The sequence below is a fragment of the Anomaloglossus baeobatrachus genome, chromosome 4, assembly GCF_048569485.1.
Source record: "Anomaloglossus baeobatrachus isolate aAnoBae1 chromosome 4, aAnoBae1.hap1, whole genome shotgun sequence".
NCBI classification, from domain to species: Eukaryota; Metazoa; Chordata; class Amphibia; order Anura; family Aromobatidae; genus Anomaloglossus; species Anomaloglossus baeobatrachus.
Window position 1 is genome coordinate 136,746,298 of NC_134356.1, and position 26,843 is coordinate 136,773,140.

The following is a 26,843-nucleotide window of genomic DNA, read 5'->3' on the forward strand; positions in this document are numbered from 1 at the left end:
TGTTACAGTTGCTTAACCACCAAATCCACGGACCAAAACTTTTTTCCCCTTTCCAACACACCTGTTCCCCTTTCCACCAGCATCTGTCCTTTTTCAACTCATTTTGGTATATGACCAAAAGTGCAACTGTGCAGGGACATCGTACTCAACGCCATCTCAGCACAGCAGCCATCCCTCGGTCCCTCCGATGTGGACAAGTAAAAGACCATTTCCTCCTATCCATGACAAAGCGTTGAGATTCACTCTGTGCAGCACTGGTGTTTAGTGGAAAAGTAGATCTAAGATTGCGTACCACATTCTGCAGATACTCCTGTATACGTGCGTCCATTTCAATGGCAGGAATTAGTTCGCCAAATTTTGTCTTGTACCGGGGATCTAACAGTGTGGCAACCCAGTATTCAGGATTACTTCGAATTCATACAATCCGAGGGTCATGTAGGTAGTGCAGCAAGAAGGCGCTCATGTGTCTTGTGCATCCAGGAGGACCAAGTCCTTGGTGTGTTGGTGGCAGAGAGGTGAGAATCGTGCATCCTTCCTCTGCCCTCTCCCCACAACCTCGCACAACCGAAATGTGAGCAAGCTCTCACTCATCTGCTGAGTCTTCCATGCCCATCGCCAGTTCCTCCTCCATTTCTTCATGGGCTCCTGCACTTTCATCAACACTTTTTGCTGATACTATGCGCCCTTGTTAATCCCTCTCCCTCACCATGAATGCCGCATAGGTGCCGTTGACCATCTGGACCTCGTAGATCTTGTTATCCCTTCCGCATATGACTCCTCCTGTACTTCCTCCCCTTCCTCTTGTCCCAACACCTGACTCCGAATAATAATTACAGTGTGCTCCATCATGTAGATGACCAGAATTGTCACGCTGAGAATGACATTGCCAGTGGTAAACATCTTCGTCGACATTTGTAAACTGTGTAGCAGGGTGCATAGGTCCTTGATCTGACACCACTCCAGCAGCGTGATCTGCACCACCTCTTGATCAAGTTATCCCAGGCTCTATGTCTTACCGTATTTCAGCAGGGCTCTGCGGTGCTGCCACACACGCTGCAACATGTGCAGATTCCAATTCCTGCGTGTCGGAACATCGCATTTCCGGCGTTTAACTGCCAGACCCTAAGACTTCCGGAGTGATGAAAGTTGTTGAGCTGCTGTGGGCGCACGATGGAAGTGAGCACATAGCGAGCGTGCCCGCTGCACAAGGCCATGTAGGCCGTGATGGTGTTTTAAAAATTGCTGGAGAATTCGGTTCAACACGTGAGCCATACAAGGCACGTGTGTCACATTGCCCTGAGGATGGCCCGCAGCCAGGTTTGCATCATTGCCGCACACGGCTGTTAAGTCACCAACGGAGTCCGCTCCGTCAATTTGTACTCCGGTCGCCAGGTGACAATGTGTTCCTTTCATGAATAGTGCTGATGATGGGAGAGGAGTCGATGCCAGCGGCGCAGGTGGACGCAGGTTATGCTCACCCACTGGGCTGCATTACCTTGACAGATGCAGAATCTCTGGCTGAATGTAGCTGGTGGGTATCTCACAGATGAAATACCATCATTCAGCTACAACCAATGGGAAGACACCACACCCTTTTTTATGCCCATCCTGTCTGCAGACCACTGCAAGACATAGCTATGACCTCTGGTTACTTTTACCCCCAGTTCAGTTTTATGATTTTGTGTGCTTGTTACCTGACTACTTTTCCTGCTTGCTGTTTATGTACCTTGTTGGCCGATCCGCATTTCACCTCTGCTTGTTTTCTGATTAAGTCCTGGCCGTCCCATTCTGTTCCTGTTCCTCAATTAATGTTTTGACCCTGCCTGACTACTATTCTCTGGAACTGCAGCCTTCCACAGGTATTAATCACCTTGGGCCCTGTGCAATTCCTAATCCCTGTATAGGGGTTAAAGGGTTTCAGGGTTCTAGGGGTCCTGCTTGGTGAGTGGCTTCCCTCTAGCCTATCATTAACAGCCCATCTGAGTGTGTGGATCAAGGAAGGCGTTACACCGTGCTCTCTGCAGAAGGCCATGTGGTCCAGGATAGTGCTTTAAAAATTGCTGGACAACCAGGTTCAACACGTGAAACACACAAGCCATGTGTGTCACATTGTCACAGCGAAGGGCCGCACCCATGTTTGCATCATTGTCGCACCCGGCCTTCCCTAGCTGCTGGTTGAGTGGAGACAACCATTGCTGAAACTCGGTATCCAGAGCTAACCGTCCACAACTTCTCAGCGGTGTGACTCACATTTCCCATACATTTCAAAGTAAAACTTTGACCGCCTGATGGCATTGAGCTCTGCTGCCAGCATAGTAAGGAGGTGTGTGGTAGTGCTTGTGCGCAGTTACAAGGAAGGGTGGCCTGACCACACCGGGTTTGCGCCAAGGTGGAGGACCCACACGAGGTTGAAGAGGCCGAAGCAGTGTATTAACTTCTACATACAGAAGAAGGATTGAAAAAACTCGTGGGGACGGCAAGACTTGGACAGCAGACCCTTCTCCATCTCTCACCATAGTTTGCCAGTGCCCAGTCAGTGACATGTAATGACCCTGTCTATGCTTACTGGTCCAAGTATCTGTGTTGAAATGCACCCTGTCGCACACAGAGTTTCTCAAGGAAGTGGTGATGTTGTGTGCGACATGCTGGTGTAGCGCGGGCATGCTGTTCTTGGAGAAGCAGTGGTGATTGGGCATCTTGTACTGGATCACAGCGACAGACATAAGGTCTCTAAAATCCTGTGTGTCCACTAGGCGGAAAGGCAGCATTTCGGTAGCCAACAGCTTACAGAGGGATAGAGTCAACCTCTTCGCTTTGTCATGGGTCGCAGGAAGTGGCCTTTTATTTGACCACATCCGAGGGACAGAGATCTGGCTGCTGTGTGTAGACGGTGTTGAGTAGGGTGTCCCTGGAAAAATGCAGGTTTGTGAGGAAAGTGCAGGTGGAGACATGATGTTGCCTTCATCCAAAGTTGGTGCTATCGATGTCTGAGAGAGCTGTACACACTCACTTGTTTCCCCTTCCAAAACAACTGACGACCTACCAAGCAAACTGCCTGTTGCGGTTACAGTGGTGGAAGTTGTGGGTGGAAAAACAGGTGTGACAGCTGTCCCCACAGTCCTAGAAGATGACGAGCGCGCGGATGCACTGGAAGGGGCAGGCGGTGGATGGTTCGCTCCGCTCGCCCGCATTGCAGCACGGTGAGCTTCCCACCGGGCCATATGATATTTATTCATGTGACGATTCATGGAAGAAGTTGTCAAACTGCTGAGGTTTTGACCTCTACTAAGAGAACCATGACAAATTTTACAGATCACATAATTTGGGCGATCTTTTTCTATGTCAAAAAAGGACCAGGCTAGGCAAGTCTTAGAGGCCATGCGACCTGTTGATCCACCCCGAATAATGCTCAGAGGCAGAGTGGTGGCTGAGGATGCAGTTGTAGACGTGCTACCAGTGGTCCAACTCTGTCCAGGAAGGCGCAAGGTAACTTCGTCGTCGGTTGCATCCTCCTCCACCGCCTCTGTTGACCTCCTCGAGTGTCTGACTGTGTGTTGACAGTAGGTGGGATCTAGAACTTCATCATCAAACGTTGTGTTTGCACTCCCCTCCCCCTCAGACCGAGCCTCTTCTTGCCCTGACCGAATATTTAAGTTGTCATCCCAATCGGGTATCTGCGTCTCATCTTCATCAGTATGTTCCTCATTGTCTATAACCACAGGTGTTGGAAAGGCAGCATTTTGGTAGGCAACAGTTTGCAGATGCTGAAAGTCAACCTCCAAGCCATGTCATGCCCTTCTAAAAGCATGTAAAACACAGCGAGGGGACTCCAACCACAGTCTCCCTCGTTGCCACTAATTGGGCCACACACACCCCACTTGACTGGCATCGGTTGAGCCCCCTTTTGAAAAAGAAAAAGATGCTTTGCATGAAGCACTCTCAAAAATACATGTGCCTTTCCCGTCCCCTGGCTGACCCAGGGGAAGAAAAGTCCTCTGAGAGCCCTGACTTGTTCATCTTGGTTCTTTTAGAAACACAGCGAGGGGACTCCAACCACAGTCTCCCTCGTTGCCACTAATTGGGCCACACACACCCCACTTGACTGGCATCGGTTGAGCCCCCTTTTGAAAAAGAAAAAGATGCTTTGCATGAAGCACTCTCAAAAATACGCGTGCCTTTCCCGTCCCCTGGCTGACCCAGGGGAAGAAAAGTCCTCTGAGAGCCATGACTTGTTCATCTTGGTTCTTTTAGAAACAGCGAGGGGACTTCAACCACAGTCTCCCTCGTTTACACTAACTGTGCCACACACCCCCCACTTGACTGGCATCGGTTGACCCCCCTTTTGAAAAAGAAAAAGATGCTTTGCATGAAGCACTCTGAAAAATACGCGTGCCTTTCCCGTCCCCTGGCTGACCCAGGGGAAGAAAAGTCCTCTGAGAGCCATGACTTGTTCATCTTGGTTCTTTTAGAAACACAGCGAGGGGACGCCAACCACAGTCTCCCTCGTTGCCACTAATTGGGCCACACACACCCCACTTGACTGGCATCGGTTGAGCCCCCTTTTGAAAAAGAAAAAGATGCTTTGCATGAAGCACTCTCAAAAATACGCGTGCCTTTCCCGTCCCCTGGCTGACCCAGGGGAAGAAAAGTCCTCTGAGAGCCATGACTTGTTCATCTTGGTTCTTTTAGAAACACAGCGAGGGGACTCCAACCACAGTCTCCTTTGTTGCCACTAACTGGGCCACACACACCCCACTTGACTGGCATCGGTTGACCCCCCCTTTTGAAAAAGAAAAAGATGCTTTGCATGAAGCACTCTCAAAAATACGCGTGCCTTTCCCGTCCCCTGGCTGACCCAGGGGAAGAAAAGTCCTCTGAGAGCCATGTCCACATTGTCAGTGGACAGACATGTGTGCTTATCTGCCAGCAGACCCCCAGCAGCACTGAAGACAGGTTCCGAGAGAACGCTGGCTGCAGGACACGACAAGATCCCCAAGGCGCACGTGGCGAGCTCAGGCAATTTATCAAGATTGGAAGCCTAAAATGAGCAGGGATCAAGTTGCACAATAATGGAATCGATGTTTCCTTGCATATACTCATATATCTGTGTGTCTTCCTCTTTTTCCTTGTCCAGCTCTTTTGTTTTCGCATGAGTATATGTCCTTGTCACTTTCCCATGTGTTGTGAGTTGTTTGTCACCTTTTGGACACCTTTGAGGGTGTTTTCTAGGTGTTTTTCTGTGTTTGTGATTGCCTGCCATTGTTTCCTATGCAGTTCGAGTTCGGTTCGTCGAACGTTCGACGAGCCGAACTCGAACGAGTCCTCCATTCGGCGAACCGGCCTCGAGCCGAACAGGGACCGGTTCGCTCATCTCTACCTATTAGTAAGACCAAATAGGGCAGGCAAGCAATAACCAGGCTGGGAGAGGCACAAGAGCGGACCTATACTTACTACCCTGTTAAAATAGATAGCAACCAAGCAGGTGGGGTAGATAAGAAGAGTGACCAAGGGGGTTCCTGGCATGGACGCCCCACGCGTATCGCCACGTATACAGTGGTGTCCTCAGGGGAAAAACGAAGGCAATGTGCAGTGGCAATGTGTGTCCTATTTAAGGGAATGTAATCAGGACTCACCAGTATGTGCAGCTGCAAGAATCTGAGCGCTGGAGGTAAGGTTCCGATGGCGACCGCCATCTTGCTTGGTCACATGATATGAAGATCATCCTCCCCTATCCCCCACTGCGCATGCGCAGGACCAACGGAGCTCAGTAAGTTATCAAAAAGTATTATCAAACGGCGCTTAGTCTCACTATTTAATAGCTGCACACACTGGTGAGTCCTGATTACATTCCCTTAAATAGGACACACATTGCCACTGCACATTGCCTTCATTTTTCCCCTGAGGATGCCACTGTATACGTGGCGATACGCATGGGGCGTCCATGCCAGGAACCCCCTTGGTCACTCTTCTTATCTACCCCACCTGCTTGGTTGCTATCTATTTTAACAGGGTAGTAAGTATAGGTCCGCTCTTGTGCCTCTCCCAGCCTGGTTGTTGCTTGCCTGCCCTATTTGGTCTTACTAATAGCCAGTATCCTGGGTGCTTAAAGAAATACCTATGTTTGGCAAACTTATAACCTTGGAATATATATTGTATAGATAGAAATACTGACCTACAGTATTTGGTCTCATTAATGGATTTTCCTTAAACATCCAGGATACTGACTGTGTATGGTAAATTTAACCTCTCTAATCTGGGTATATATACTGTGCAGATAGAAACATTGACTATGTGTGACATTTCTCGGGCCTAATATCGATATACATTGTGTGGTTCCTTGTGGACATATTTATGTTAAGTTACCATGCCTTGTAGACCTATTTTGCACATGTGGAGACCTGTAACATTTTCTATAGATAAATCCATACTATAATATGGTTCATATTATATTCCGTGTATTAACAGAGAACCTTTATATCTATGCAGTCTATGGTCTGTCTATTGTTCTACACATATTGCTGATTGTATCCACATAGTGGTTTACCATACTATGTTATCTATGTTTTTCTGAGTACTCTATCGTACATTTTTATGTCTGATTATCATGCCAGATATTTAAAATTGCAGGAACGGGCCTTGCACAATATTTATCAAAGTGTCCTTGTCATTTTTATATTGTTTATTATACACCACTGGTTCCTGGCGGACATGTTCTCTATGCCTATGGCTTTTTAAGTGTTTTTATCCTGTGTCACTGTGTGTTTAATTCCTAGTGTGGAGACATGTGTCTCTTGTTGTTTTGTCTAGCTACAATTTAATATAATAAAAATTATTTTCTACATTATTTCTTGGTGTGGTGATCCCGTGTTGGTATACCCTTTTCTCTCTTGGTCTCTATCGTTAGATACGTTGTTGCATGTAACGGGGCCTTTACAGTAGTTGTTTCCTGTCTGTAGTAGCTGGAGTCTCAGAGGAACAGGCCTACTCCTGTCACTTATCCACCTCTTCATTTAAAGGGAACCTGTCACCACATTTTTGGCCTATAAGCTGCGGCCACCACCACCGGGCTCTTATATACTGCATTCTAACATGCTGTATATAAGAGCCCAGGCCACTGTGAGAACATAAAAAACGCTTTATAATACTTACCTAACGGTTGCGCGGTTGGCCATATGGGCATCTTTGTTGTCCGGTGCCGACACCGCCTCTTTTGGCCATTTTTGGTCTCCTTCACTAGCCGCAGTGCATGATGCGTCCGATGTCATCCACACTCGCCGGCATTCCGGTCCTGAGCAGGTGCACTTTGATCTGCCCTGAGCAGGGCAGATCAAAGTATTGTAGTGCGCCTGCGCAGGACCAGCGAGTGTGTATGACGTAGACGCGTCATGCACACAGGCTTCAGAAAGAGGACGAAGATGGCCGAAAGAGGAGGCGCCCATATGGCCAACCGCGCGACCATTCGGTAAGTATTATAAAGTGTTTTTTATGTTCTCACAGCGGCCTGGGCTCTTATATACAGCATGTTAGAATGCTGTATATAAAAGCCCGGTGGTGGTGGTCACAGCTTATACGCCAAAAAAGTGGTGAGAGGTTCCCTTTAAAGGCTGTAAATCCTGAGCCAGACCCTGTAACGTACATGTCCCATGCCTCCCTGCTGGGCCAAAATATTATGAGTACTGTGGGATAATTTATGAAACTGTCCTGGGGTCTGCCCTAATTTTTGAAAATGGAAATGGGGAATAGTTGAACATCTTTGTTGTGTGTTGCCTGTAGGAGTAGGGCTCCCAGAATGTGAGGAATGCAGATACCTTTCACTCATCTACCTCTCTTACTATCCCTAAATGTGCCTATCAATAACTGTCAATGAAGGTAATATTGCAGCCACCTGAGTATGGCTGAGCAAAAAAGCAGTTTGAACTGGTGCATGAGGTGTGAGGGCTCGCTGGCTAGCATGCCTATATCTGTCACTTATCTACCTTAATATTCCTTATGGTAATATTCTAGAAAACTAATGGCTATTCCACAACAGAGTGGCTCCACTGTATTACAGTTCGAGGTTTTTTTGAAGCATTTGGCTCCCCCTAGAGATGTTGAACAAAAAGATAAGGTGACAGATGGAAAATCAATGCAAGATAGAGGGCCACTCAAAATAGCAATGAATAAATATAGAGAACTGAGTTTTATATGGCCAAGCATAATTCCAGAAGGAAAATTAATAACTAGTACACCCATATAGATAAACAGGTATTTATTACAAAATTCCACATACAAAGCAGGGGTACTGTTAATAAAAAACAAGTTATCAAATATAAGAAGGTGAAGGGTCAAAGAACAATCAGAGATCACCCTTCCAAGGGCCCGGACAGCGTTAATCAAGTATTCTGCATAAGTGAATGTACCGCACACCCCAAAGGGAAAAGTCACATTGTATGGCCTACCAATTATGTCTAGAGGCACAGGGAAAAGCCCATGGGTTGTGCAGGGGTTAGAGCAACAGCTTACCCATATCAGGTTCCTATGCAGTAGCCGTGTCCAGGGTCCAGTAAAGAGGGCGTTTCTCCCCCTCTTTACTGGACCCTGGACACGGCTACTGCATAGGAACCTGATATGGGTAAGCTGTTGCTCTAACCCCTGCACAACCCATGGGCTTTTCCCTGTGCCTCTAGACATAATTGGTAGGCCATACAATGTGACTTTTCCCTTTGGGGTGTGCGGTACATTCACTTATGCAGAATACTTGATTAACGCTGTCCGGGCCCTTGGAAGGGTGATCTCTGATTGTTCTTTGACCCTTCACCTTCTTATATTTGATAACTTGTTTTTTATTAACAGTACCCCTGCTTTGTATGTGGAATTTTGTAATAAATACCTGTTTATCTATATGGGTGTACTAGTTATTAATTTTCCTTCTGGAATTATGCTTGGCCATATAAAACTCAGTTCTCTATATTTATTCCCCCTAGAGATGTTGTCTGTGCCTTTGTTTTTGCCTCCTATTGAACTCAATGGGGTTCGGATAAGTTCGTCAAACCATTCGTCGAACCGTTCGGTGAACACAAGTGAAGTCAGATAACACAAATCGAATTGATGCTTGGAAGGTTTGTTAATCTCTAGTTATGATGTAAACTAATGGTGAATAAAGACTGCCCAAACAGTCTGTCATTCATCAATTATTAATTAAAAAAGAAACTCTTGAAATTCCAATCTAATTTGATGGTGTAATGTCCCATGACGTCCATCGACTTTTATGGAGCCTCGCTTTCATAACTTTATCACAATGCGACTCGATAGATCACTCGCATCAGCTGGAGGCATGAAATTTCTCACTTCTGCCACAGACCATGAGTGACCTATGGAGCCTCGTTCTGGCCTCAAACGTAAAAGTATTACCTTGATTGCCACTGCATCAAGGCAATCAGGAAAAGACGGACAAAGCGCCTGAATTTAATCGCATCTAATGGATGCGCCACTTCTAGGGAAGCTGTGGAGTTCAATTTTTAGGCTGTATGGGGATAAATAGCCATGGGCCTTCCTAACCTGATAATACCATCCCCCAGCTGTCTGCTTTAGCTAATTATCAAATATCCCAATCCATTTTGTTTAAATTATTTAACTGAATAATTTAAAAAAACGTTGTGGGGTCCTGTATTGGGCTTTTTTGCTAACCAGCCGAGGATAAGAAGACAGCTGAGGGCTATATATACAAACATGCAGCTCAGCTGTATACATACATACAGTTAGGTCCAGAAATATTTGGACAGTGACACAATTTTCGCGAGTTGGGCTCTGCATGCCACCACATTGGATTTGAAATGAAACCTCTACAACAGAATTCAAGTGCAGATTGTAACGTTTAATTTGAAGGTTTGAACAAAAATATCTGATAGAAATTGTAGGAATTGTACACATTTCTTTACAAACACTCCACATTTCAGGAGGTCAAAAGTAATTGGACAAATAAACCAAACCCAAACAAAATATTTTTATTTTCAATATTTTGTTGCGAATCCTTTGGAGGCAATCACTGCCTTAAGTCTGGAACCCATGGACATCACCAAACGCTGGGTTTCCTCCTTCTTAATGCTTTGCCAGGCCTTTACAGCCGCAGTCTTCAGGTCTTGCTTGTTTGTGGGTCTTTCCGTCTTAAGTCTGGATTTGAGCAAGTGAAATGCATGCTCAATTTGGTTAAGATCTGGTGATTGACTTGGCCATTGCAGAATGTTCCACTTTTTTGCACTCATGAACTCCTGGGTAGCTTTGGCTGTATGCTTGGGGTCATTGTCCATCTGTACTATGAAACGCCGTCCGATCAACTTTGCGGTATTTGGCTGAATCTGGGCTGAAAGTATATCCCGGTACACTTCAGAATTCATCCGGCTACTCTTGTCTGCTGTTATGTCATCAATAAACACAAGTGACCCAGTGCCATTGAAAGCCATGCATGCCCATGCCATCACATTGCCTCCACCATGTTTTACAGAGGATGTGGTGTGCCTTGGATCATGTGCCGTTCCCTTTCTTCTCCAAACTTTTTTCTTCCCATCATTCTGGTACGAGTTGATCTTTGTCTCATCTGTCCATAGAATACTTTTCCAGAAGTGAGCTGGCTTCATGAGGTGTTTTTCAGCAAATTTAACTCTGGCCTGTCTATTTTTGGAATTGATGAATGGTTTGCATCTAGATGTGAACCCTTTGTATTTACTTTCATGGAGTCTTCTCTTTACTGTTGACTTAGAGACAGATACACCTACTTCACTGAGAGTGTTCTGGACTTCAGTTGATGTTGTGAACGGGTTCTTCTTCACCAAAGAAAGTATGCGGCAATCATCCACCACTGTTGTCATCCGTGGACGCCCAGGCCTTTTTGAGTTCCCAAGCTCACCAGTCAATTCCTTTTTTCTCAGAATGTACCCGACTGTTGATTTTGCTACTCCAAGCATGTCTGCTATCTCTCTGATGGATTTTTTCTTTTTTTTCAGCCTCAGGATGTTCTGCTTCACCTCAATTGAGAGTTCCTTAGACCGCATGTTGTCTGGTCACAGCAACAGCTTCCAAATGCAAAACCACACACCTGTAATCAACCCCAGACCTTTTAACTACTTCATTGATTACAGGTTAACGAGGGAGACGCCTTCAGAGTTAATTGCAGCCCTTAGAGTCCCTTGTCCAATTACTTTTGGTCCCTTTAAAAAGAGGAGGCTATGCATTACAGAGCTATGATTCCTAAACCCTTTCTCCGATTTGGATGTGAAAACTCTCATATTGCAGCTGGGATTGTGCACTTTCAGCCCATATTATATATATAACTGTATTTCTGAACATGTTTTTGTAAACAGCTAAAATAACAAAACTTGTGTCACTGTCCAAATATTTCTGGACCTAACTGTAAATACACACATTTGCACAGCATTGATGAACACAAAAACACACACATATTCCTATACAGACCTGTGCTGGACTTATTCACACACACAGCACTACTTTATACACACCGCTGCAGGGACAGTATATCAGTTGTATTTATGATTATTTCGATATCAAGTCTAAAGTTGCATATGTGGCGCCCTGGACAAGCCAGGGGCCACAGAGAACAACACCAACACACCCCACACTCCCGGTCAGGCACACCGAAGTCAGACTAAAACCCTTGTTGCCTTCCTCCAGAGGCTGATGTTCACACCACGGGGGTGGGCCAGGCGGTTGGCCCTGCCCACCGAAGAGTTCACAGTCCTGGAGGCGGGAAAAGCAGACAGATGAGTTTGAGAGTGGAAAGTGGAAGGAAGGGAAGTGGTAGTGGAGAAACTATCTGACAGCGTCCGGGTGTGTGGCCCGGGCGGTACAGCAAGGTTGGCAGACGGTGGTGACCGTCTTCAGGAGTGGCCTATCGGAGTTTACCGTAAGGACCGTGGACGGGCGGTGGCCCGGCGGTACCGGACTGGTACACAAAGAGAAGTCAGCACCATCTGGCAGGGGCTTGCGGACCCCGTCAAGGCTAGGAGTCTCCGTGAATTTGCTAAATTCGTTAGCGAAGGGAACCTCCTGGGTTTCCCAGCAGCCAAGTCCTGACAGAAGGCAACAGTCCAACCGAGAGAGGGAAACATAGCCACCGCCAAGGCTAAAGTTCCCAGGGCCAGAGCCTGCGGGCAAAAGGGGCTCCTCCAGCCCATATCCAAGCTGGGGAGCGGGTTACCGGTGGGAACCCATTGGAACCGTTTACAGTACATAGGTGCAGGGAAAGGCAGTCACCATCAACCTGCCGGGAGAAACAACACCGCAGCCGTCTGTGGGACCCGTCCATCCAGCCGTGTGTTTTACCGAGAACTGTGTCCTCATCATTGGCTGAGTGAGTACCACCATGCCGTGCGGCACAGCACTGCCCCCGCAACCCTGCACCTCACCAGGCCCCGTAACCCGCCTGCCATCCATCCCTACCCCATCACCGGGCCCCGGGACAACCAATCCCCTACCCACGGAGGGGAGAACTAACATCAAAGCTGCTCAGTGTCACCGCTCCCGGGATCCCCCGTCCAGAGCAGCGGTGGTGTCACCAATATCACCACAACCGTGGGTGGCGTCACGGACAATAACCAAATCCCCACTATCCAATCAAATCCCCTTTTCACTCACGGGCGAGGAACGCTGCTCGAGTCCCCGGGATCCGGCCCACCGCTCGAGCCACCACCAAGCAGCAGCAGCAGGCGGACCCGAGCAGTGGGAGAGCGCAGCGTCCCCTCCTCCGCCCGCGACACATGCCTTTCCATCCTCCTCATTTTCATATTCTTTACATGTATGTCACTGATCATATGACTGAACAAGTCTGTGATATTATGGAATTAGGACATCTTCTTACATTGATCAGTGTCATGTATATCCATAGAAATCAACATTTTCTTAATAAGTAAATGAGGAGTTTAGAATTATGGGCTGAACACTGATCTACATAAGAAAACCTCTTTTAATTTACAACAAACTGTGGAGTTGTGGATGTCCCTGAAATAAGACATCAGATTACGAATATCAAGGTATATTTTTATTAATTTTTCCATGTCCTGCATGCCCTTATATATGGTTTAGGAGGTTTAATCCTGCCAACAGATTAATTTTAAGGGCAAGGCTTTACTCCAAGATTGGTGTACCTACATGTAAAAGTCACATTTTAATTCAGTTGTTTTACAAGTTGATTAGTAATATGATATACAACTGTACTATGGTAAATATAGATGTCATGTCGATTTCACAATGCTAATCAGCAGAGCACATCAGCCACAACAATTTTCTGCTTTTAACATCATGCTGTTTATTTAAATGGTAATTATAATAATGTTGATTTTACTTTGATTCTGACTTAGCATCAGAAAAAATTACGAACAAATATAGAAAAAAATGTTTCCCACAATTGTCATATTGTATATTTACTGTTCATCATTTTAAAAGTTTAGAATATCTGTATACTTTAATTGTTCAACCATCTTGTCGAATGTATTTTTATAAATGTTTTAGATTTAATAAGCAAGTAAAAACACATGAAATATCAGTGAGCTAAGTATTTTATCACATCATATGATTTTATTTTTTTGTCCTGCTAAATAACTCTTTCACCCATCCTAGATCTATTGTGCCATTTCTATGCCTCCACTAAATCACACCTGGTTTAAACCTATATGTAGCACTTTACCTCCACTACCCAGTGGCAAAACTAGCTTTCGATGTTGCCTGGTGCAAAGTTTTTACCTGCCCCCCTCCCTCCCCCGCATGTTGGTCGGATGTATGATCCATTGTAACATTTAAAATCCTACAAAGACATTTGAGTTTCCCCTCTCCCATTTCATTATGCAGTAATACCCTCCCATCTGTCATAATGTCCCACATCCTGGGCCACTCCCTGTTAAATATATCCTTCATAATGGTAAATATGTCCTTCATTCTGGTATATTTGTCCCCATCCTGGTATATATGTCTCCCGTCCTGGTATATCTGTCCCCATCCTAGTCCCCATCCTCATATATATGATTCCCATTTTGGTATACAGTACAGACCAAAAGTTTGGACATACCTTCTCATTCAAAGAGTTTTCTTTATTTTCGTGACTATGAAAATTGTAGATTCACATTGAAGGCATCAGAACTATGAATTAACACATGTGGAATGAAATACTTAACAAAAAAGTGTGAAGCAACTGAAAATATGTCTTATATTCTGGGTTCTTCAAAGTAGCCACCTTTTGCTTTGATTACTGCTTTGCACACTCTTGATTCTCTTGATGAGCTTCAAGAGGTAGTCACCGGAAATGGTTTTCACATCACAGGTGTGCCCTGTCAGGTTTACTAAGTAGGATTTCTTACCTTATAAATGGGGTTGGGACCATCAGTTGTGTTGTGCAGAAGTCTGGTGGATACACAGCTGAATAGACTGTTAGAATTTGTATTATGGCAAGCAAAAAGCAGCTAAGTAAAGAAAAACGAGTGGCCATCATTACTTTAAGAAATGAAGGTCAGTCAGTCTAAAAAATTGGGAAAACTTTGAAAGTGTCCCAAAGTGCAGTGGCAAAAACCATCAAACGCTACAAAGAAACTGGCTCACATGAGGACCGCCCCAGGAAAGGAAGACCAAGAGTCACCTGTGCTGCGGAGGATAATCAGAAATTGCAGGGTAACAGCAGCTTAGATTAGAGACCATGTCAATGCCACACAGAGATCTAGCAGCAGACACATCTCTAGAATAACTGTTAAGAGGAGACTTTGTGCAGCAGACCTTCATGGTAAAATAGCTGCTAGAAAACCACTGCTAAGGACAGGCAACAAGCAGAAGAGACTTGTTTGGGCTAAAGAACAGAAGGAATGGACATTAAACCAGTGGAAATCTGTGCTTTGGTCTGATGAGTCCAAATTTGAGATCTTTGGATCCAACCACCGTGTCTTTGTGCGACGCGGAAAAGGTAAACGGATGGACTCTACATGCCTGGTTCCCACCGTGAAGCATGGATGTGGGGGTGCTTTGCTGGTGACACTGTTGGGGATTTATTCAAAATTGAAGGCATACTGAACCAGCATGGCTACCACAGCATCTTGCAGCGGCATGCTATTCCATCTGGTTTGCGTTTAATTGGACCATAATTTATTTTTCAACAGGGCAATGACCCCAAACACGCCTCCAGGCTGTGTAAGGGCTATTTGACTAAGAAGGAAAGTGATGGGGTGCTACGCCAGATGACCTGGCCTCCACAGTCACCAGACCTGAACCAAATTGAGATTGTTTGGGGTGAGCTGGACCACAGAGTGAAGGCAAAAGGGCTAACAAGTGCTAAGCATCTCTGGGAACTCCTTTAAGACTGTTGAAGACCATTTCCGGTGACTACCTCTTGAAGCTCATCAAGAGAATGCCAAGTGTGCAAAGCAGTAATCAAAGCAAAAGGTGGCTACTTCAAAGAACCTAGAATAAAAGACATATTTTCAGTTGTTTCACACTTTTTTGTTAAGTGTTTCATTCCACATGTGTTAATTCATAGTTTTGATGCCTTCAATGTGAATCTACAATTTTCAAAGTCGTGAAAATAAAGAAAACTCTTTGAATGAGAAGGTGTGTCCAAACTTTTGGTCTGTACTGTATATTTCTCACATTCTGGTATATACAGTTGAATCGAGGAGTTTACATCTAAAAAGACACATATGCGTGTTTTTCTCACTATCTGACATTAAATCAGAATAAACCTTTCCTGTTTTAGGTCATTTAGGATTACCAAAATTATATATATATTTGTCAAATGCCAGAATAATGAGAGAGAGAGAGAGAATGTTTTAAGGAATTTTTATTTCTTATTGCAAAGTCTAAAGTTTACATACTGTACATTTCACTATTAATTGGCATCATTGCCCTTAAACTGTCAAATGTTTGACTTGGCTCAAATGTTTTGATTATCCTTCCACAAGCTTCTCAAAATAACTTGAAGGAATTTGGGCCTATTCCTCCTGACAGAACTGGTGTAACTGAGCCATGTTTATAGGTCCCCCTGTTCTCACCTGCCTTTTCAGCTTTGCCATTAAATTTTCAATAGGATTGACATTAGGGCTTTGAGATGGCCACTCCAAAACAATGACTTTGTTATACTTTATCTATTTTGTAACCAGTTTGGCAGTATGCTTTGGGTCATTGTCCATTTGAAAGACCCATTTCTGCCCAAACTTTAAGTTTGGCTAATGTCTTGAGATGTTGCTTCAGTATTGCCACATAATCTTCTTTCCTCATAATGCCATCTATTTTGTGAAGGGCACCAGTCCCTACTGCAGCAAAACAACTCCCCAACATGATGCTGCCACTCCTGTGTTTCACTGTTCAGATGATGTTCTTAGGCTTCAAAACCTCTCCTGTTTTCCTCGAAACATAATGATAGTTATTATGGCCAAAAAGTTCAATTTTAGTTTCACCAGACCACAGGACATGTCTCCAAAATGTAAGGTCTTTGTTCCTGTGTGTATTTGCAAACATTAATCTGGCTTTTTTTTATATTTCTTTTGGAGTAATAACTTCTTCCTCGTAGAGGGGAAGCCCATGTTGACACAGTACTCGTTTCACTGTGGATAATGACACAATCTTACCAGCTTCCGCCAGCATCTTCACAAGGTCTTTTGTTTTGTTCTTAGGTTGATATTCACATGTCTGACCAAATCACATTTATCATTGGTACACAGAACCCGTCTCCTTCCTGAGCAGTATAATTGCTGGACATTCCCATCTTGTTAGTACTTGCGTTTAAATGTTTGTACAGATGAACAAGACAACCTCATGTATCTAGAAATTGCAGCCAAGGATGTGCCAGACTTGTGCAAGGCCACAGTTGTCTTCTTGGGATCTTGGCTGATTTCCTTTGACTTTCGCATGAGCATACACAGAGAAGCAGTGTGTTTCAGGTGTGCATTAAAATACATCCACAAGTGTGTCTCTAATTAACTCAGATGTTGCCAATAAGCCTATTGGAAGATTCCAAAGATATGACATCAATATATGGGCTGTTCCATATTGTTTGAAGGCATAGTACTCTTAAGGGTACTTTACATGCTGCGATCTCGCTAGCGAGATCGCAAGCGATCGTACCCGCCCCGTCGGTTGTGCGACACGGGCAAATCGCTGCCCGTGGCGCACAACCTCGTTAGTCCCCTTCACACGGACTTACCTGCCCTGCGACATCGCTCTGGCCGGCGAACCCCCTCCTTTCTAAGGGGGTGGTTCATGCGGCGTCACAGCGACGTCACACGGCAAGCGTCCAATAGAAGCGGTGGGGCGGAGATGAGCGGAACGTAACATCCCGCCCACCTCCTTCCTTCCGCATTGCCGGTGGGACACAGGTAGGAGATGTTCGTCGCTCCTGCGCTGTCATACACAGAGATGTGTGGTGCCGCAGGAACGAGGAACAACATTGCCAATAAGCAGACAACGATTTTTGGTTTCAGGACGATCTCTCCACGGCAAACGATTTTGACCTATTTTGCGATCGTTTAAGGTCGCTTGTAAGTATCACACGCTGCGATCTTGTTAATGAAGCCGGATGTGTGTCACAAACACCGTGACCCCGACGATAATTCACTAACGATATCGCAGCGTGTAAAGCCCCCTTTAGTCTATGTAAACTTTTGTCTTTCAGAAGGTAATAAAAATGCCTTAAAACATTGTATCTCATTATTCTGGCATTTGACAAATATAAATAATTTTTGAAATCCTAATTGACCTAAAAAAAGGAAAGGTTTATTCTGTTTTCATGTCAGATAGTTGGAAAATCATGCATATGTGTATTTTTATATAGTGTCTGGTTTCAACTGTATGTCTCCCATCTAGTGCTGCATGGTAGTTCTGTAGTTAGGAAAAAAAAACATTTAGTATAAATACTCGTGACCAGGCACTTAAATCTCAGTCTTTGATGAAGGTAGCAAAAAAATGAGATGGTGGGGTTAGCACAACAATCCTACAGCACTGGGATCCTGGGTTTCAGATCCCACTAAGAACAACATCTGCAAGGAGTTTGTATGTTCTCCTCGTGTTTGCGTGGATTTTCTCTTTACACTCCTTTTTCCTCCCAAACGCCAAAGACATACTGATAGGGAATTTAGAATGTGAGCCCCAATGGGGACAGTGATGATCATATCTGTAAAGCACTGTGGAATTAATAGCGCTATATAACCGAGTAAAATAAGAAAAAAATTGTGGTACATATGTCTCTTATCATAATATACATATCCACATCATGAGCCGTATCCTGGTATATATGTCCCCAATCCTGGTATAAATGTCTCCCATCTTGATATACATAATGTCTCCTATTCTGGTATATATGCTCCTCATCTTAGTTTATATGTCTTTCATCCTGGTAGCCAGGAGTAGTGGCAGTGCGCGTCATGGCACATGATATCATTGTCATGTGCCACCAGTCATGGTACAGCCACCGGCAGGTTATATTTCAGCGCAGGGATCAAACAGGTCTCTGTCCTGCAATGCATTTCAGTTGGATGTGCGCCCATGGATGCAGATCCAGCTGAGGCATGCAGTGGTCTCTACGAGCCCCTGTACACGTGGGCCCAGTCGTAGTTGCGGCCTCTACCACCACATTTGTTATTCCCCTGCCACTACCTTTATTTCTTGTCCTCCTCATTGTCTGACATTCTTTACATCATTATCACTGGTTACCACTACTACTACTACTACTACAACAACTATTACTATTGTAGCACCAAAACCTCCATTCCAATGACTAGAAATGAGTGAACTCTTCAAAGTTCAGTTCGCCGATTGTTACTGAGCCTCCAGTTGTTTATCGAACAGTTTGACAAACAGTTTGTCGAACAATACGAACCCATTCAATTCAACGGGAGGTTAATCTTATGTGTTGTAAATGGTGTAGGGGGGCTGTAAAAGGTTGTACTTTTGGGGCTGCTGATTATCCATTATCCATGTTCACTGCTTTCCCCACCCACTAGCATCTCTAATTGGATGCAATCAGACACCACTCCCACTCATCATCTGTTATTGTTTGGAATCACAGAACCTGTTTGCGGGTCTATTATGGTATAAAATAAATAAATAAAATTGTCATAGGATCTCCACATCTATTTATACAAGCACAGATAAAGCATACATCTACAGGCTGCATCCACCAGCAGTGCGCTTTTTTTGGCTGTGTATCAAAATAAAAGGAACAAAATGCGGCTTTTTTTAATTATTTACCTAAATAATTTACAAACCGGCATGCGTCCCCCCCCCCAATTTTTACATGCAGTCAAGATAAAGCCCGAACACTAAGGGCTGGTATTCTCAGACTGGGGAGACTCTGGTTATTGGGCCTCCTAGCCTAAAAATAGCAATCTGCAGCCACCCAGGATTGCTGCATCCATTAGATGTGACAGTTCATGCATTTTACTTAGCTCTTCCCGATTGCCATTGTGCTGTGGCAGTCGGGATAAGGTATTAATGTCAGATCAGAGATGCCACTAATCCCTGGATTAGTAATGGGAAGCGTCTATGAGATCTCCCATTACTAATCTGTAAGTAAAAGTAAATAAACAGAAACATAAAAAAATCCTTTGTTTGAAATAAAATGCAAAAAAAAACCTATTTCACACTTTATTAACCCCCAAAGGACCCAGGAATGACATAATCCACACGAGGTCCCACGACGTTATATCTGAACTTACAGCGAGCGGTCATATAACATGACGGTGCGCTGTGTCTTTCGGCAGAGACTGAGCCCCCCAGTGATCAGGAGAGACATCACCCAGGTTAGTTGAGGTCACAGCTTGAGGTTCCCACGGGCCTCCATCTGTGACCACAGGTAACCTGATCTTAGGGGACATCAATGAACTCTCATTCAGTTCAAAGACCTGCATCTCCTACCAGAAAACTGTGTTTTTTTTGCCAATATATGCAGATTCAGTGCTGAAATTTCAAACATCATATTCCTGCACCCAATAAACACCTCCTGAAAAAAAAAAATGCAATATCGCATGTGATATGATACAGCAATGATGTAATTTTTTGCCAAGAGGTGTAGATTGCGTGCAGGAATATAGTGTAAAAATTTCACCACCAATTTTCCATCTCATGGCAAAAAAATGCCCAAAAATCGTTTTGATACTGTTTCGGTGAAGTTTTCTTCCAGGAGGTGCAAATTTGATGCTGAAATTTGATACAGACATTTCAGCACCAAATTTACATCCCGTAGAAGAAGAAAACTGCCCTAAAACAGCGTCAAAACCGTTTTTCTGCTTTTTTTGGGAACAGATGCAGATTTGGCGCTGACATTTTTACTCTATATTCCTGCACCCAATCTACATCTCCTGGCAAAAAAAAAGCATCATACTACATGCGGTAATGATGCTTTCTTTGCAAGGAGGTGAGATTGGGTGCAGGAATATGATGTAAAAAAAAATGTTAGCACCTAAGATACATCTCTTGGTAAAAAACTCATAGTTTTGTGCCAGGAAATGCAGGTCTGTGAACTCAGTTAGAGATCATTGAGGTCCCCTGAGGTCAGTTTACCTGCAGTCAAAGGTGGAGGGCTATGGGAACCTCCAGCTGTGGACGCAACTAACCCTAGTGACGTCACCACTGCTAGGGCTCAGTCTCTGCCTGAACTCAACACCATCGGACACGTTCTTTGGTCGCTCATTATGCCTTCAGATGTAGCAGAGCTGAAATCGTCGTGGGATCTCGTGTGCATTATGTCTGACTCGGGTCTTTTGGGGTTAATAAAGTACTGAAAAAGGGTGTTTTTTTTAATTTTATTTCAAATAAAGGATTTTTTTAGCGTTTGTGTTTATTTAACTTCACTTAAATATTAGTAATGGGGAGGTGGTCTCAAAGATGCCTCCCATTACTAATCTAGGGATTTGTAGCAGCTGTGAGCTGCTTTTAACCCCTTTTTACCCCTATTGCCACCCCACCAGGGCAATCAGGATAAGACGGGTAAACTGCTGGAACTGTCACATCTAATGGATGCTGCAATCCTGGTATCAATAGATTGGGGGACGCTATGCCATTTTATTTATTTATTTTATACCATGATATAGAGCAGTCATGGCGAACCTTTTACAGGCCGAGTGCCCAAACTGTAGCCCTAAACCAAATTTTTTTTCTGAAGTGCCAACCAATCCTATTATGTAAATAATTGATTTTAACCTTACCTTTGCAGTCTTCTCTTCAGCAGGGGGCATCACGCTCATGCATGCTTACCACACATTGAAGCTGAGCCCCTGCCCTTCCCAGACACAGCAGTTGGATTGATCTTTCTGGAAAAAATTGCAGCATATTAGACAGAGATTTTAGCATGGAATGCAATCAGATGTCACCCTGTAATCCACATCTACATTTCAAAGTCTGAACATCTTGAAATCCCATAAAGACATATGAGTGGCTCCCCTCCCCATCATTGTGTAGTTCTGTCCCCTTCCTCGGCCACTTCCTGGTAAACATGTCCCCCATCCTGATATATATTTCCTACATTCTGGTATATTTGTCCCCATCACGGCCCCATCCTGGTAAATATCCCCCATCCTGACATATTGCCCATCCTTGTAAATGTTCCCCCATCCTGGCATGTACCCCATTCCTGGTAAATGTACCCCTTCCTGGTAAATGTACCCTATCGTGGCATGTTTCCTCCATCCTGGCATGCATGTTTCCTCCATCCTGGCATGCATGTTTCCTCCATCCTGGCATGCATGTTTCCTCCATCCTGGCTTGCATGTTCCTCCCATCCTGACATGCATGTTTCCTCCATCCTGGCATGCATGTTTCCTCCATCCTGGCTTGCATGTTCCTCCCATCCTGACATGCATGTTTCCTCCATCCTGGCATGCATGTTTCCTCCATCCTGGCATGCATGTTTTCCCCATCCTGGCATGCATATTTTCCCCATCCTGGCATGCATGTTTCCTCCATCCTGGCATGCGTGTTTCCCCATCCTGGCATGCATGTTTCCCCATCCTGGCATGCATGTTTCCTCCATCCTGGCATGCATGTTTCCTCCATCCTGGCATGCATGTTTCCTCCATCCTGGCATGCATATTTTCCTCCATCCTGGCATGCATGTTTCCCCATCCTGCCATGCATGTTTCCTCCATCCTGGCATGCATGTTTCCCCATCCTGGCATGCATGTTTCCTCCATCCTGGCATGCATGTTTCCCCATCCTGGCATGCATGTTTCCTCCATCCTGGCATGCATGTTTCCTCCATCCTGGCATGCATGTTTCCTCCATCCTGGCATGCATATTTTCCCCATCCTGGCATGCATATTTTCCCCATCCTGGCATGCATGTTTCCCCATCCTGGCATGCATGTTTCCCCATCCTGGCATGCATGTTTCCTCCATCCTGGCATGCATGTTTCCTCCATCCTGGCATGCATGTTTCCTCCATTCTGGCATGCATGTTTCCTCCATCCTGGCATGCATATTTTCCTCCATCCTGGCATGCATGTTTCCCCATCCTGGCATGCATGTTTCCTCCATCCTGGCATGCATGTTTACTCCATCCTGGCATGCATGTTTCCTCCATCCTGGCATGCATTTTTCCTCCATCCTGGCATGCATGTTTCCCCATCCTGGCATGCATGTTTCCCCATCCTGCCATGCATGTTTCCCCATCCTGCCATGCATGTTTCCACATCCTGGCATGCATGTTTCCACATCCTGGCATGCATGTTTCCCCATCCTGCCATGCATGTTTCCTCCATCCTGCCATGCATGTTTCCCCATCCTGCCATGCATGTTTCCCCATCATTGCATGCATGTTTCCCCATCCTGCCATGCAGGTTTCCCCATCATGGCATGCATGTTTCCCCATCCTGCCATGCATGTTTCCCCATCCTGGCATGCATGTTTCCCCATCCTGGCATGCATTGTTCCCCACCCTGGCATGCATGTCCCCCCCCATGCTGGCAAGCATGTTTCCTCCATCCTGGCATGCATGTTCCCCCCCATGCTGGCATGTGTGTTCTCCCACCCCATGCTGGCATGCGTGTTCTCCCACCCCATGCTGGCATGTACGTTCCCCCTCCCCCACCCCATGCTGGCATGTGCGTTCCCCCACCCCATGCTGGCATGTGCGTTCCCCCACCCCATGCTGGCATGTGCGTTCCCCCTCCCCCACCCCCCCTGCTGCCAAGTGCGTTCCCCCCACCCCCACTCCACGCGGCCAAGTGCGTTCCCCCCACCCCCACCCCACGCTGCCATGTGCGTTCCCCCACCCCCACCCCACGCTGGCATGTGTGTTCCCCCACCCCACGCTGCCATGTGCATTCCACCTCCCCACCCCCCCGCTGCCAAGTGCGTTCCCCCCACCCCCACCCCACGCTGCCATGTGCGTTCCGCCACCCCACGCTGGCATGTGCGTTCCCCCACCCCACGCTGCCATGTGCGTTCCCCCTCCCCCACCCCCCTGCTGCCAAGTGCGTTCCCCCCACCCCCACCCCACGCTGCCAAGTGCGTTCCCCCACCCCCACCCCACGCTGGCATGTTTATTCCCCCACCCCATGCTGGCATGTGCGTTCCCCCTCCCCCACCCCCCGCTGCCAAGTGCGTTCCCCCCCCACCCCACGCTGCCATGTGCGTTCCCCCACCCCATGTTGGCGCTGCCCCCCCCATCCCCACCTTGGCACAGCCGCACACGAGTTATAAAAAAGAAAAAAAAAAAAAAAGCAACACACAACCTGCGCGCTGCTGGGTCCTCAGTTCCAACGTGGCCAGCAGACGATGCCGGCGCCGCTCTCTGACGCTCCTCCATCTCCTAGGCAACACACCTGCAGCCTGGGGGAGGAGGAGTGTCAGAGCAGAGGAGAAATGTCTCCTCCGCTCCAACACAGATTTGATCTGCCGGCGCAACTGCACTAGCAGACCAAAGCTGCAGGATCGGGCGACAGCACGCGTGCCAGCAGAATGGGCTCAGCGTGCCCCTGGTGGCACGCGCGCCATAGGTTCGCCATCACTGATATAGAGGCACAGACAACGTCTGTGTTTTCCAAGCAAGCACAAACGCTGTCTGGGGGCAGTGTCTGACTGAAACCAATCAGAGATGCTGGTTGGCAGTGAAAAACAATTAATATGGATGAGGGATAATCAGCGGCCCTGAAAGTACAGGAGCATTTACAGTCACAAAGAGACTCGGCAAGTATGTCGTGCTTGACACTTTTGCTTTCTTTGTTTTTATAGTGATTTCCCTGGCCAATCATAGCCATTCCAATGCTTGACATGGCTGTGATTGGGCTGGAAGTGGGTTTTCTGTAAACAAACCATTACCGAACATTGCCAACTTTTGAGCAAATGCATTCCGTAAGCTGAGCCCGAATGAACCGACCAAGGCTCATACCGAATTTTAAATAGGCGAACGCGAACTGAACAGGTTCGCTCATCTCTACCAATGACCACTCTTTTACTATTTAAATAGTACTGTAAACTTGTGGCCTCCAATGGCTAGCTGTACTACTTCTATTGTTCCACCACTACTTCCGTTTATATGGTACCATAATATTGCTAATACCAATACTTTACCACTATATCACCACTAGTTAACCATCCTAATAATACTAAACATTCACTACTTACATTCCTATATTATACCATACTGGTTAGCCTCTGAGTATTTTGGTTTCACCATTCTTCTATTACAAGTATTGGTTAATGTGGGTAACCATACGATTTTTTCTTTGTCAACTAGGAACAGATTCATGAAGAGAGAGAAAGCATCCGCAGAACACTACAAATCAACACTATCTAGCATTGGTGGCAGCTGCAGAAGGTTATGCTTGTCCCTGCTGTCTGAAGAATAGGCATGGCATATTCCCTTCATGCTTTAAACATGCCTCCATCACACCCATTCTCAAAAAGCCGTCCCTTGAGCCTTCCTCTGTTTCAAACTATCGCCCCATATCACTTCTTCCTTATGCCTCAAAACTACTGGAACAGCATGTCCATCTTGAACTGTCCTCATTCCTCACTTCCTGCTCCCTCTTTGACTGGTTACAATCTGGCTTTCTGACCCCATCATTCCACTGAAACTGCCCTAACCAAAGTTACTAATGACCTACTAACTGCAAAATCCAAGCGACACTACTCTGTCCTCTTCCTCCTGACCTGTCCTCTGCCTTTGACACAGTGGACCACTCCCTTCTACTACAAATTCTCTCGTCTCTGGGCATCACAGACTGGGTGCTATCTTGGATCTCCTCATACTTAACCAACCGAACTTTCAGCGTCTCCCACTCTCACACCACTTCCTCATCTCACCCCCTACCTGTCGGTGTCCCCCAACGTTCAGTTCTTGGACCCCTGTTGTTCTCCATTTACACCTTCGGCCTGCGACAGCTCATAGACTCCCATGGCTTTCAGTATCATCTCTATGCTGATGACATGCAGATCTACCTCTCTGGACCTGACATCACCTCCCTACTAACCAGAATCCCACAATGTCTGTCTTCTGTTTCATCCTTTTTCTCTGCTCGATTCTTAAAATTAAACATGGACAAAATAAAATTCATTGTCTTTCCTTCTCATCACTAAACTCCCCCACCTGACATATCCATCAATGTCAATGGCTGCTCACTTTCCCCAATGCCATGTGCTCGCTGCATGGGAATAATCCTAGACTCTGATCTCTCTTTCAAGCCACACATTCAAGCCCTCTTCACCTCCTGCCTCCTCCAACTCAAAAATATTTCCCGAATCCGTACATTCCTTTCCCAAGAAGCTGCAAAAACCCTAGTACATACCCTTTTTATCTCCCGCCTGGATTATGGCAACCTCCTGCTCTGTGGCCTCCCTTCTAACAGTCTCTCATCCCTACAATCTATTCTAAACTATGCTGCCAGGCTAATCCACCTGTCCCCCTGCTACTCCCCGACCTCTCCTCTCTGCCAATCCCTTCACTGGCTTCCCATTGCCCAATGACTCCAGTTCAAAACCCTAACCATGACCTACAAAGCCATCCACAACCTTTCTGCTCCCTACATCTCTGACCTAGTCTCCCGGTACTTACCTGCACGTAACCTTTGATCCTCACAAGATCTCCTTCTCTACTACCCTCTCATCTCCTCTTCCCATCATCGCATCCAAGATGTCTCCCATGCCTCCCCCATACTCTCAAATGCTCTGCCTCAACACATCAGACTCTCGCCTACCTTGACAAGCTTCAAAAAGAACCTGAAGACCCACCTCTTCCGACAAGCCTACAACCTGCCGTAACCCTCAGTCTGATACAGCGCCGCACAATCAGCTCTACCCTAACCTACTGTATCCTCACCTATCCCTTGTAGACTGTGAGTCTTCGCGGGCAGGGACCTCTATCCTCCTGTACCTGTCTGTGTCTTGTATTGCTTATGATTATTGTACTTGTCCCTATATGTATAACTCTTTCACATGTAAAGCGCCATGGAATTGATGACACTATAATAATAAATAATAATAATAATAATAATATTCGTTAACACAGGAAATTGCCTTTAGAAATATGTATCTGTTTCTGCGCAGTGACTTTAAGCACCGGTTACTGCTGGTGCTCTTAAGTCACCAATTTGAAAGTGCCCTGTATAATTAATTTGCAATCTGTTTTTTATCTTTTATTCAGGGGAGTGTTTAAGGGGAGTCACAGGAGGCATTTGCCCAAGGCAAAACTGGATCAGACAGCTTATTGTGGAGATCCAGGATGTCTCCTCAAAAGTTGAAATTTGCCACACTCACCCTAAGAGTGGAGTTTGACCATTCTCTGACCCAGGTGTTTGGCTAACAGCCAGATCTGAGAAGATACAACATACCGGCTCCTTGAAGTCAATTGTACTGATGTCTTTCAGGTGCGAGTACAATTGAAACTCT

The 26,843-nt window shown here is 45.8% G+C and overlaps 1 long non-coding RNA gene across 1 annotated transcript in view; it reads left to right on the forward strand.

The window, feature by feature from the left end:
• Positions 1-26,448, forward strand: part of LOC142301310 (uncharacterized) — a 116,508-nt gene extending 90,060 nt beyond the window's left edge. Inside the window, exon 2 of the long non-coding RNA XR_012752754.1 lies at positions 24,694-26,448. This is a non-coding gene — a long non-coding RNA (uncharacterized LOC142301310). The remainder of the gene's footprint in view (positions 1-24,693) is intronic.
• Positions 26,449-26,843: the final 395 nt, after the last annotated feature.